Source organism: Meleagris gallopavo, chromosome 5 (assembly GCF_000146605.3).
Source record: "Meleagris gallopavo isolate NT-WF06-2002-E0010 breed Aviagen turkey brand Nicholas breeding stock chromosome 5, Turkey_5.1, whole genome shotgun sequence".
In the NCBI taxonomy this organism is placed as follows: Eukaryota; Metazoa; Chordata; class Aves; order Galliformes; family Phasianidae; genus Meleagris; species Meleagris gallopavo.
The window spans coordinates 52,060,940-52,072,815 of record NC_015015.2 but is presented as its reverse complement, the minus strand read 5'-3'; the positions used below and the strand labels follow the sequence as shown (position 1 = coordinate 52,072,815).

The 11,876-nt window shown below is 42.5% G+C and overlaps 1 protein-coding gene across 2 annotated transcripts in view; it reads left to right on the top strand.

Moving 5' to 3' along the window:
- Positions 1-10,012: 10,012 nt before the first annotated feature.
- BRF1 (BRF1 RNA polymerase III transcription initiation factor subunit) overlaps positions 10,013-11,876 on the top strand; it is a 162,522-nt gene continuing 160,658 nt past the window's right edge. Inside the window, exon 1 of one of the 2 annotated variants that reach the window (XM_019615934.2) lies at positions 10,013-10,098. The gene's annotated coding sequence lies outside the window, so the exon portion shown is untranslated. The remainder of the gene's footprint in view (positions 10,099-11,876) is intronic. The other variant, XM_031553710.1, reaches the window with a different exon arrangement.

Sequence of the window (11,876 nt, the reverse complement as noted above, 5' to 3'; positions counted from 1 at the left end):
TTTTTCCCCAGGGCATGTAAAAAAATGTAAAATCCTATTTGATAACATTATGCAATAATCAAGGCACACATAGCATCTGGACCTGCATGCTCTGTTGGTAAGTGTCTGCCTGTTCAGAGGGACACAAGTTTCCTGGCACTGACACGAGCGATAGCTCAGAGCTTTTTGAGGATTAAGCCTTGGTTCCCTGTGCTGGCATTCTCTGTAAAGGTCAGTTAGCCTTTCCTGTGTCCCCTGTCAAACTCACTGACACTAAAAATGATTTAAGCCTTGGGATATGCTCTTGACTAATGAGCTATTTTGGTTTCTGAGCCAGCTGTTTCACGGGTGCAAATTGATGTAGCGCTGATTTGAGGTGAGAAAAAACAACTTTGGCTTTGGTGATGTCCTTAGTGGTTTTGCCAGTGTATCTGTTTTTGCAAACCCTTTTAGCACAAACAGAGCTTATATCCCTGTCCCCTCTGCTCATCACCACCCCATCTGTCTGGCTGATGCCTTTCCTTCAGTTCCCAAGCTTGCTGAGGGGATTGAGTGCACTGTAAGAAAGATTGCCAATGACACCAAGCTGCATGATGCTGCAGGGAAGGGAAAGGGCTGCCATCCAGAGAGGCTTTGACAGGCTTGTGAGTGTGACCATGTGAACCTCATGAAGTTCAGCAAGGCCAAGTGCAAGGTCGTGCACCTCGGCCACAGCAATCCCAAGGATAAATACAGGATGGGTGGAGAATGGATTGAGAGCAGTCCTGAGGAGGTGGTCTTGGAGGTGTTGGTTGATGAGAAGCTCAACATGAGCTGGCAGTGTGTTCTTGTAGCCCAGAAAGCCAGCAGTGTTCTGGGCTGCATGAAAAGTATTGTGACAAGCAGGGTGAGGGCAGTGACAGGGCTCTGCCCTTGACAGACTTCACCTGCAGTACTATGCTCAGCTCTGGAGCCTCCAGTGTAAGAAAGACGTGGACCTATTGGAGCAAGTCAGAGGACTGGAGCACCTCTGCTGGGAAGACAGGCTGAGAGAATTGGGGCTGTTCAGACTGGAGAAGAGATGGCTCCAGGAGGACTTTATTGTGACCTTCCAGTGCCTAACGGGAGCCTGCAGGAAAAGCTGGAGAGGGATTCTGTTAGCAAGTGTAGTGATAAGATAAAACATGAAGGCTTTACAGTAAAGGAGAGTAGACTTAGATTAGATATAAGAAAGAACATCTTCAGTGTGAGGGTGGTGGAGCACTGAAACAGGATGTCCAGAGAAGTTGTGGATGCCCCATCCCTGGAGATGGTCAAGAACAAGCTGGGAGGGGTTTAGGCAGCTTGATCTGGTGGGAGGTGTCCCTGCCCATGGCAGGCAGGTTGGAACTCCCTTCCAACCCTATCTATGATTCTGTGATACGATTCTGTAAAACCCATGTTTTGCTTGCTTCTTGTACCAGGTCACATTCATCTTTGATAGGTTCTACCTTATCCTTTGCTTCCTTCATGGTCAAAGAAATCTGTCTCTTGGTCTATGTCTCTGTGTAACAATCCAGGAGTGCCAGCTGAAGTCTAAGTATTCCTATCTCCCTTTCATAGCTAGAGAACTTGGGCAATATATGTCAGGTAGCCCGAGGCCATAAGGAAAGTCTGTGTCCAAACCTGCAATTACAAGCAGTTTTCTGACTTCCATATCCTTGTCTTAGGCGTTAGAGCATCCATTATGGATCTCTCCTTGCACATACTAATGACTTTTCTTTTATATATAATGATTTCTGACACGAACTTGTTATCATTGTATTCAGATGTTGCCTGACAAAACCATCCATTCTCTTTACTAAAGTGATGGAAGCATATACTTCTGATGAGGTTTGGCTTCGTCGGCTAATTAACAGCAGAGTTCTTTTCATTGCTGAATTGTCCTTAATTATTGAAATCAACACTGAGACAAGCACATTCACATAACGTTTATCTACTGAATCTGAACTGTGAATATAGAATCCAGACTTCTTACATCAGTTCAAACATACCAGACATTCTCTAGTACAGTTTTGGGAAAAAGCTATCATGGACAGATTATGGGGCAACAATTTTATAGGTATGACTTATAGTCGAGTTTTAGTGTAGGAATATCTGAAGCACATATCAGTGAGTCATTATTTGTTGAAGTATTGAATCTTAAGCAAGGAAATCTTTTTGCTGATTGAGTTTCTGTCTTTCTAGCGTGTGTCATGGAAAACATTGGTTATCATGCCAGACCTTGCCTCTGAGGAAGGTCATATTCTTTTACCACCTCTTGATTAGCAAAATACTTGAAACTCTCTTCCCTACTTTTAATTAGTAAGCATGATTGAAACCTCTGTGGGTATTTCTAATAGTTGCTGGAATGCTGAGGCAGTAGATATTTACTTGTTCTGGCCTGCTGGGCTGGAATAACCCAGAAGAAGCAATTTGTTTACATTAAGTTTACTATTCTGATGAAATTTGCCCAAGACTCCACAGTTAGAGGATGCTACATCTGCTAACATAGTGAGAAGTGCTGTAATGGTCTCCTAGGCCTTCAGAACTGGCTAGTTTTTGTCATTTGGATCTCTTAGGAACCTTTTCTAGAACAGAGATAACACAAAGAAGTGTCAGCTAGGTGGAATTAGGGCTAGTGAAGAGCCAAAACAGCAGGATTGTGGATGATGGAAGCTTTGATGGATCACGGTCCTGTGGCAAACATCAGGCTGAAACTTATAAACCAGCTACTCCGTGGAATTGCATGGAGCTATGTGGTACCTCCCGAGCCTGGCTTTCTCTCTGAGACCTCAAGGGGCAGAGGCAGTCATCCCATGGGTCGTGGCTCAGGAGAGCAGTCAGGAAGAAGGGCCTTTCATTTGTGTTGTGATTCCCAACTCAAACTCTTTGTGAGGATATTGCTCATTCATTTATTTATTGTTGCTGTTCTCTGAAGTTAATTGTGGGATTTACTCTTTGGAAAAGAAACAAACAGACAAAAATAAGACACCACAACAACCTTTCAGTTTTATTATTCAGAAAAAAAAATTGTAGCAGGATGCATGTACCTATTAAATTAGAATGTTTATTACCTGCTCATTTATTCCTTAAACTATGAGAGCAATTCTTTTTCTTTCTGATCTTTCCCAACCTGGTTCTGTCTGGAAAAGCTGATAATATCTCACTCTAAAACTGCTATTTCTCATTCTCTTTTGGGCAGACATGGTGTTGCAAATGAAAGGTGACCATAGGAGGACTGGCTAAAATGTCGTTGCTCTGTGGGCTGATGATTATTAGTCACAGTATATATTGGGAAAGGCTCTTCATAATTTTATATGCCACAAAAATAGTTTGTTTTTGCCCTGTGCCTGATGAATTGCTGTTTGTTGCAGCTCGTTTGATTACAAAATCTTTGGTCATCTGGATAGTACTTCTGTAGCAGGGGTGAAAAGTCATGGAAGTAGATCTAAAGCTTTATTAGGAAGAAAGTTCTACTGTTGCTGTTGAGCATGGGATAGACTACGAAGGAGAAGACAGGATACGTATAGTGCTGGAAATGCCAGCACTATAATTTAATTCTATTTTGGACATCCTTTCTATTTGCATTATATATGAAACTCATTTCAGGAGGGGCTCTACACATCATGGGTGAAAAATGTATGGAATTTTCCTCTCCAAAGGAAATCATATACTAATTAAAGTTAACATTTTCTGAAATGCTTCGTGCATATGGGTGTGGGATTGAACATGCAGAAGGCACTCTGAAATGCTTCTCATGCTGTTATTAATGAGCAAGCTTTACTAATAACATGCATTATTGGTAACATTGTTGTCTACTTGTTTAAAAAATAATGGTTTTATGTAATTCTCAGCAATATGGGACAAATATAATTCATGTAAAGAACAGTGGTTCAAAAAGGGACTGAAGACCTCATTGTTTAGTGGAATACATCATCTGCTGACTGGTCTGTTCAATTTGGGCTCCAGACTGTAAACTCCAAGGTCAGGTTTTTTATAATCTCAGTGTGAGCTGACTGATAGAAGCACACACGATGGAAGGGTAAGCCAAAGGCTCTAGATCTTGCTGGCATTGTTCTACCAGATTCTCAATTTTAATTTACCGAAAAGAAACCCTAGACTTTTTCTGATGAGATTGGAAATAAGAGCTCAAAACTGTCAACAGTTGGTAGTCTGAATTGGTAGTACCTGGAAACAGACACAAACAGTGATTCCTTCCATAGTGGTGCTGGTTCCCAGACTTGTCCCCTGCTCAGACTGACAGCTGCCAATGCCCATCAAACAGAATGTGCTATAAAATACAGAAGAAATGACCCCAGTCCTCTGAGTAGAGCAGAGATCGACACAGCCACAGTTATGGTGTTCCCCATTTGCACTACTGCCATGGGCAATTTTCTGAAGAAGTGGCAAGATTTCCTGCTTAGGGAAGGATCTTCTTTTCATTCTGGAGGTGCAAAAGAGATTTCCTACCTTTGGGGAGAGTGAGGATGAAAAGATCTGACTTGCAATGCAAGAGAATTTTTCTCTCAACCTATTTTTTTTAAATGACAATTGATGCACTGAGACAAAAAATGATAATAAGTGCTTCACTTTGAAAACTGTGGAAGGTTTTTTGTTTGTTTTTGTTTTTGGTAAATATTCCCTTTTGATAATTTCACGTTAAAAAAATAAAAGATAAGTGATTTTATTTATTTATTTATTTTGGAGCTGACTCAAACGATCGGTATGAAATAGGCTGATTTAGTCCAAACATTTTTTATGCTGCCCTTTGGGAAAAAAAAAAAAAAAAGTGAGGTCATCTCATTTATTCAGCTAATTCAAACTGGGAAACCTGCCAAATTCTTGAAAATTCTCCAGAGACAGGAAAGGATTATGCAGTGGCTTCTTTAAAGACTAGCGTTGTTTTTATTTAGCCCACTCATAGCTTCAGGCAGTGGGCAGCGACCCCGTAGTTCTGACTGAGGATTTCTTCAGTACTGGCTTAACTCTGGCATATCTGAGGTAATGGGAATTGCTCAGAAAAGCAGGCAATGACATGTAGCTCACAAAGCTCCTTCACAAAGGGGAATTCTTGGTTGTTTTTTGTGACCAAACAGGAGAGAAATGCCCATGGGCCACCTAGCATTTATTCCAGCTGCTTGCTACCTCATGCCTGTTCCTGATGCCACCGGGCTGTTGGGAAGTGGATGTTGTGTTCTTCGCCCCGAGTTCAGCCTGGCAACAGCAGAGGCTGTGTGTAACTGTAGCCATGCTCTCACGGAATTACAGAATGGCCCGGATTGGAAGGGACCTCAAAGATCATGAGTCTCCAGCCCCCCGCCACAGGTAGGGCCACCAACCTCCCCATATAATACTGGACCAGGCTGCCCAGGCTGGCCTCTCTCTCTGCAAGTTTCCTGTGTAGGGGGTCCCTGATGGCCAAAGGAGTTGTGACATTACCATACATAAACATACACTTGACTCTCTGTTGAAACACAGATGGTTTGTGGTCTTAAATGTCAATTGACTGGCATATTCTTCTTCGTTGCCAGCACTGCCATTTAGATTGCAGCAGACCTCTACCTATGAAATACCAATAGAGTTTGGACTACTAATATCATCTGGTGACAGCAGGATTTTTAACATCAGCTCTAACGTAGCTAGCTGACCCCTGTTTAACAGGCTGTTTTTTCTTATAATCCTATTTATGACTTACTAGCTATCATTTATAAAGGATCATCACTATCTCAGGCACTTAACAGGTATAGTTTTTAAACTGCATTTTTAACAGCATTGAATTTATCTTAGTGCTAAGCAGCCAGTCCACTTCTGTGTAACTACTTTTCCAAATTTATTCTTCATAACTAAAGGAAATTCATCTTTATTTTTTGATGCGCTTCTACAGTTTCCCACTCTCTAGTTCTGATCTTGTGATCCATTTGGTGTAATGTCCCAGTTTCTTTCCCTTTCATAGGGATAACACTGAGTGAAAGCCTTGCTTTCAGTCTCTGTAGAAAATATACTTGCAACAAAATATGCACCCATTGTGCACACACAAACACAAAAATGGCAATTACAGGCAGGCGTTTCAGTTCAATTTCTAGATACAGAGGAAGCTCCTTACATAGGCAACTTTCTCTGATGGTGAGTGATGACTTCACCAACATTTGAACAAGCAAGCTGCAGAATGCAAGAGCTGCCATCAAGTGGAGTTGTACTTTTCACAGGAACAACATCCTGTACTTGCAACCCAAGATAATGGCAGCCTCCAGTTATGCAGTGCAGAATATAATCAATTCTTTCCTTAAAAGGGTTTCCTCTTAAATGACTGCCCTGAACTGATTTTTATCATTTTATCATTGTATGTCTGAAAAATTACAATTGAGCAGTATCCCCACAAAGATATTTTTCAGGCTGTGGCTGGTTAGCACTGTCCTTGTCTGGAGAAAGAATTGCTCTAGTGAAATTCTCCTGATACAGAGAAGCTGTGAAAGAGAAGTATAAAATCCTGACCGACATGAAGAAGGTGAGAAGGGGGCAATTAATTATTCACCACTCGTTAGAGCATAAGAACTAAGCATGATCAGATGAAATATTTGGGCTGTTCTTAAACTTTTTTTCTCTTGCTACCCAACTAAGATGTGATAACCTGTAAACCACCGGATGCTGTGGATGTTGAAAGCACACACATACAAAAAAATTGATTCAACAAACAGATAAAATGTCTCCTAGTGCTTATTAACCTTCAGCTGACGAAGTTCTGAAGTTGGAGATTGCTAGAAACTATGAGGACATAACTTTTTACCTTGCTTTATTTGCATCCTTCCCAAAAGCACTCGCTTATCAGCTGTACCTCTTCAAGTAGTGTGTGTGTGTGTGTGTGTGTGTTTGTGCAGAGAACAGCTAGGCAGAGCTGTTGCACACAGCTTCCATCAGTTTGCTGAGGAGACACTTCTCAAGCTGCTGGTTGCTTCTGGACCTTTGTACTGAATACCTTTGGACTTTCCCTCTGCTAATTTTTCAGTGGATTTTCTAAGCTGTAACATTTGAGGTTCTCCTCGCCTACTGAGATCTGTATAAGGCGGAGACCCTGGGAAGGGAACTGTGGCAGCCATGTGGTTTCTCTGCCATTTACCTAGGAATCAAGGCTCAGTTGCCAAGTGCTACCTCTGAGCAGCAAAGATGTGATTGCACTGAGATAAGTGCAATTGCTCACTAAACCGCCCTGCCACGTCATTTAACAAATGCCAAAAACTTCCCTTCTTGAAATGATTTTTCCAAAGTTTGTTTTGTTTTGTTTTTTTTTAACGTTTTTTAATGTACCATTTATTGATGAATATAAAAAAAAACAATGTCAGGAAATAATTAGAGGAGGCGTGGGCAAAAACAACAACAAAAAAGGAAACCAGATGGAAAATCAGTCTTGCATGTGCGAAGCTTACAGCTTCTCTGCCATTTCGTTTTCCTTGGGTGCCCTCTCGTGTCCGTCGCTAGTACAGCCAAAAGCATCCGGACTGGCATAAGCAGAAAAAGAAGCCTCCAACTGCTATCACTATCACCGTATAAGGCTAATCCATTTCGAAATCGTTTGTTCCCTCCTCTACCAAATTCCCATAGCTCCAAGGAATCTGTATACAAATACAAACTTGAATGCATAAAATATATCTTTTTTTTTTTAGGATGGTCCAGAACCAAAGAAGGTTTCCTCTGCTTGCACTTTGCCTCCCCTGCTACAGGCACAGCCAACTCCTTGCGAAATTTCAGCCAGGCTCTTAGCCCTTCCTTGAAGATAAATGAACACAGCTGAGATCCCAGAGAGCTGAGGATGCTTACATTCTCACAGCAGCTGATTGCATCCATGGCTCGTACTTGGACTGAAAATATTTCCCACATGTGGGTGTGTTGGGCGGCTCGGCACACAGAAGGTTCAGCTATGATGAAAAGATACAGTCTACGGGTTTTCTGCCATCTGATACGAGGCATCTGCTTCAAATCAGTATATTTATAGAAGGAGACCCATTCCTTGCAGAAGCACAGTGATGTGTCATCACCTTGCTCTAGCATATTCCCTGCTGTGTTGTTCAACATTAGTGAGCAGAGTGGGATTCCCTCACACTCCAGCCTGCTTTTGTACAGCGCATTTGCATTCATCCCACTGTTGTATGGTAGAAAAAGCAAATGAGAGAGTTCCTCCCTTTGAAACCTCAGCAAATGAATGCCAAACACGCATACCCACAAGCAGCTTATATTTGGGGTTCCTGAAGAGACAGCAGGAAGGAAATGGGTCAGTCTGGGCTAACAGACATCCTGATCACTATTTGTTGTTTTTTTTTGAACTTACAAGTGAAAATAAGAGGCATAAAATACAAAAGCAGGTGAAATGGAAGACAGATTCTTTTCTTAATTAAAAGGGTAAAATAGCATGGGGAATGGGGTTCTGTCAACATAATTTTTTAATCTATCAACTCTAACTAATCCAAGCTTCACACAATTTACTGGAAGATTATTATTTATTAGCTTAAATGAACTGAGTAAGATGTATTGAACAAAAAGAGCATAGTTAACACTCTTGCAAGAGATACCCTCATCTCCCTCTGCCAACCCATAGATGAGGTCTGGGAAAGGGTGCATCCTGGCTCCACTCCTTCTGATCACTCAGGTATGCTGCATGCACCTGAGCTCCCCTGGGTTGGCCCTGCCTTCCACCAGGTACTCAATCACTGGTTCAGGCCAGTAGATGGCCATACAGAAATGTTTGAAATGTTTTGTGCTTTTGCATAAGAAAGCTTTCATGAGCAGGAGGCAGAGGAATTTGAGTTTTCAGAACTGGGAGCATATCATTTTTCATCAGCACTAACCTCACCTTATGAGAAGACAAAGATTAAAACTCATGTCCTTATTCAGTATTACATCAGATGAGATTTCCTTTTTTTTGCTCAGCAGCGGTATGCAGTGCTCTCACTACAGCCCTCTGCTGCTCACATTCAAATTGGAAAGCTCCAAACTTGTCTGGGACTCCCAGAAAAGACTGATAACGTCAGCAATCAAACCACTAATAATTTTGGGATGAGGATGAAAATTTAAATAATGAATGAAGGCCACATTAACTTCCATCTAAGTGAGGTAAGAAGAAACCTTTTGGTGGAAAGGTATTTCATAACTGTTGCAGGATTTCTTCTGTTTCTGCCTGTTAGAGACACTATATGACAAATGACTTAATGTAAATCAGCAGTTTTTAATTAAAATATTCTGACATTCTAGAGACTTTTCTGAGAGAGAAAAATATTTATTTCTTCTTTCCTTCTCCTATAAACAATAAAAAAAAAAAATTGTGTATTGGGGATATCACTTTCCCCTGACATTTCTGAAATGAGCTATAATTTTGTGAGCTCACACTTGGAGTCATGGCATCACGAACAGCAGGAGGAGCTTCAGTAAGGCAAAAGAAAACTTAACTCCAAAAGAAAAATCTTCAGAAACCTAAAGTTCTTATTTTCACAAATCCATCTCAGAACAGAAGAGCAAGTCCAGTAAGAGGGAAGCCAAACTGTGTCTATAGCAGTTCAATCTCTGTGATGATATTGCTATTTTTCTTTTGCAAAAGCCCAGAACCTGCAAAGCTCCAGGCATGTGACAAAAGCTCACACCTAAGAGATGCTCAGCTTCCCGTGTGGCACAACACAGCTTTACTATGTGCCCCACTGTGTGTCTAAATGTGCTGCTGTAAGTAATTCTGTACCATGTGTATGAGCAGTTCATAGAGATCTGTATATGACCTGTAGATGTATGGCTAAACCTGAACCATTTGGGGAAGACATACTGACAGTAGTGAGTTTGTAAGAAGATCAAATGCTTCTGTACTAGTGGGCTTCTGTATTCAAATGCCACTAGTGAAAGTCTGTACTCTACTGCAATATCTGTAGTAGAAATGCTAAGTCACAGCTTGAAACAGTGATTGAGCACCTTGTGGAAGGCAGGGCCAACCCAGGGGAGCTCAGGTGCAAGCAGTGAAGCAGTGTACCTGAATGACTTGAAAGGGTGGAGCCAGGATCCACCTTTTCCCAGACCTCATTTAAGGTTGTCAGTGGAGGCAAAGACATCTCTTGCTGGAGATCTCTGCCTATCTGAGGCTTTCCAAAGGTAAGCAGTCCTTTTTCTTTTGGGCTCATTCTCATTTGCTGTAGCCAAAGGCTTTGTCACCCAGCTTTTATCATTCTATTATAGTGTTATGTGTATCTATTCATGTAACTCATCATGCTCAGCTTCAGTCTGCAGTGCCACACTGGTTGAGTACTAAAATGAGCACTTTCTTGGATAAAAATGCAGTTCAGCTGTTTCCAGAACTAATAGCCACAAGTTACAATGCGCTAGGCTTTAATACCTTGGAGTCTCAGTAAGGCAAAACTCAAAGGGCTTTACTGAAACAGATTAATTATGTTCTGTAACATTTCTGTTTATTGTTATTATAAAATGATCAAATTGGATGTGAATGATGATTTAGTAATAGTTAAAGTATTGCAGAAACATACTTTCAAAATATGAGTGGGCTACTGAGGTGATTAGTGCCTGGAGCATCTCCCTTCTGAGGAAAGGCTGAGAGATATGGGACTGTTCGGCCTGCAGGAGGGACTGAGAGGGGATCTCATCATTGTTTATAAATATCTGCAAGGTGGGAGTCAAATGGATGGGGCCAGGCTCCTTTTAGTAGTGCCCAGTGACAGGACAAGGAGCAGAAGGCACAACTGGGACACAGGAAGTTCCATGGGAACGTGAGAAAGAACTTCTTTACTGTGAAGGTTACAGAGCACTGGAACAGGCTGCCCAGACTGGTGGTGCAGTCCCTTTCTCTACAGATATTCGAAACCCACCCAGATATTTCCTGTGCAACCTGCTGTCGAGAACTTTGGGCCATAAAGATGCTGAAGGGCCTGGAGCATCTCCCCTGTGAAGAAAGGCTAAGTGAACTGAGTGTGTTTAGCCTTGATCCTGTGAACCTAATCCAGGTCTATAAATATCTAAGGTGCGGGAGGCAGAGTGGCGAGGCCAGACTGTTTTCAGCAGTGTGTGGAGACAGGACAAGGGGAAACGGCCAGAAACTGCAGCATAGGAAATTCTGCACAAATGTGTGCAAGAACTTCTTTACCGTGAGGGTGACGGAGCACTGGAACAGGCTGCCCAGGGAGGTTGTGGAGTCTTCTCTGGAGATATTCAAGACCTGCTTGGACACCGACTTGTGCGACCTGGTGTAGGGAACCTGCTTTGGCAGGGGGTTGGACTCAATGATCTCTGGAGGTCCCTTCCAACCCTTACGATTCTGTGACTCTGAACTGCTTCAGCAGGGACTGCGCTGGGGGATCTCCAGAGGTTCCTTCCAACTCGTGCATTTCTGTGATTGTCATTAGTACAGACTTTATTGCATGTCAAAAAAAGCCACACTGCTCACTGGGTGCAGTGCAAGTTCCTTTCTTAGCCATGAACTTCTTTCCCCCCAAAACAAACCACCTCAGCTGGAAGGACAAACAGAGACTGGCACAAAGGTGTCATTGTTTTGTTTTATTGTACAGAAACCACAGTGCGAATTTATTAACAGCTTACATAAGGTCAGGTAAGAAGCCTATAGTAAAACGAGGGAAACTTCAGCGAGTCCTGAGGGCCTGTCTTAAGTATGAGACGACTGCTTCCCCATCCTTTACACGGACTGCTATGGGGCTGACTGCAGAGCACGGACAGCTACGTGCTTTTTGGTAAGCGGGACCCGCAGCTGTTTCCTTAAAAGCACCTCCAAAGCACTCCCCGCTTTCCCTGAGCTGTGAGCAGCGAAGCGCCCGCTCGTCACGTACAAAGCCCGCCCCGCCATCGGGGAGGACCGGCGCGCGGAAAGGGAGGGCGCGGCCAAGTCTCGCGAGAGTTGTTAGGGC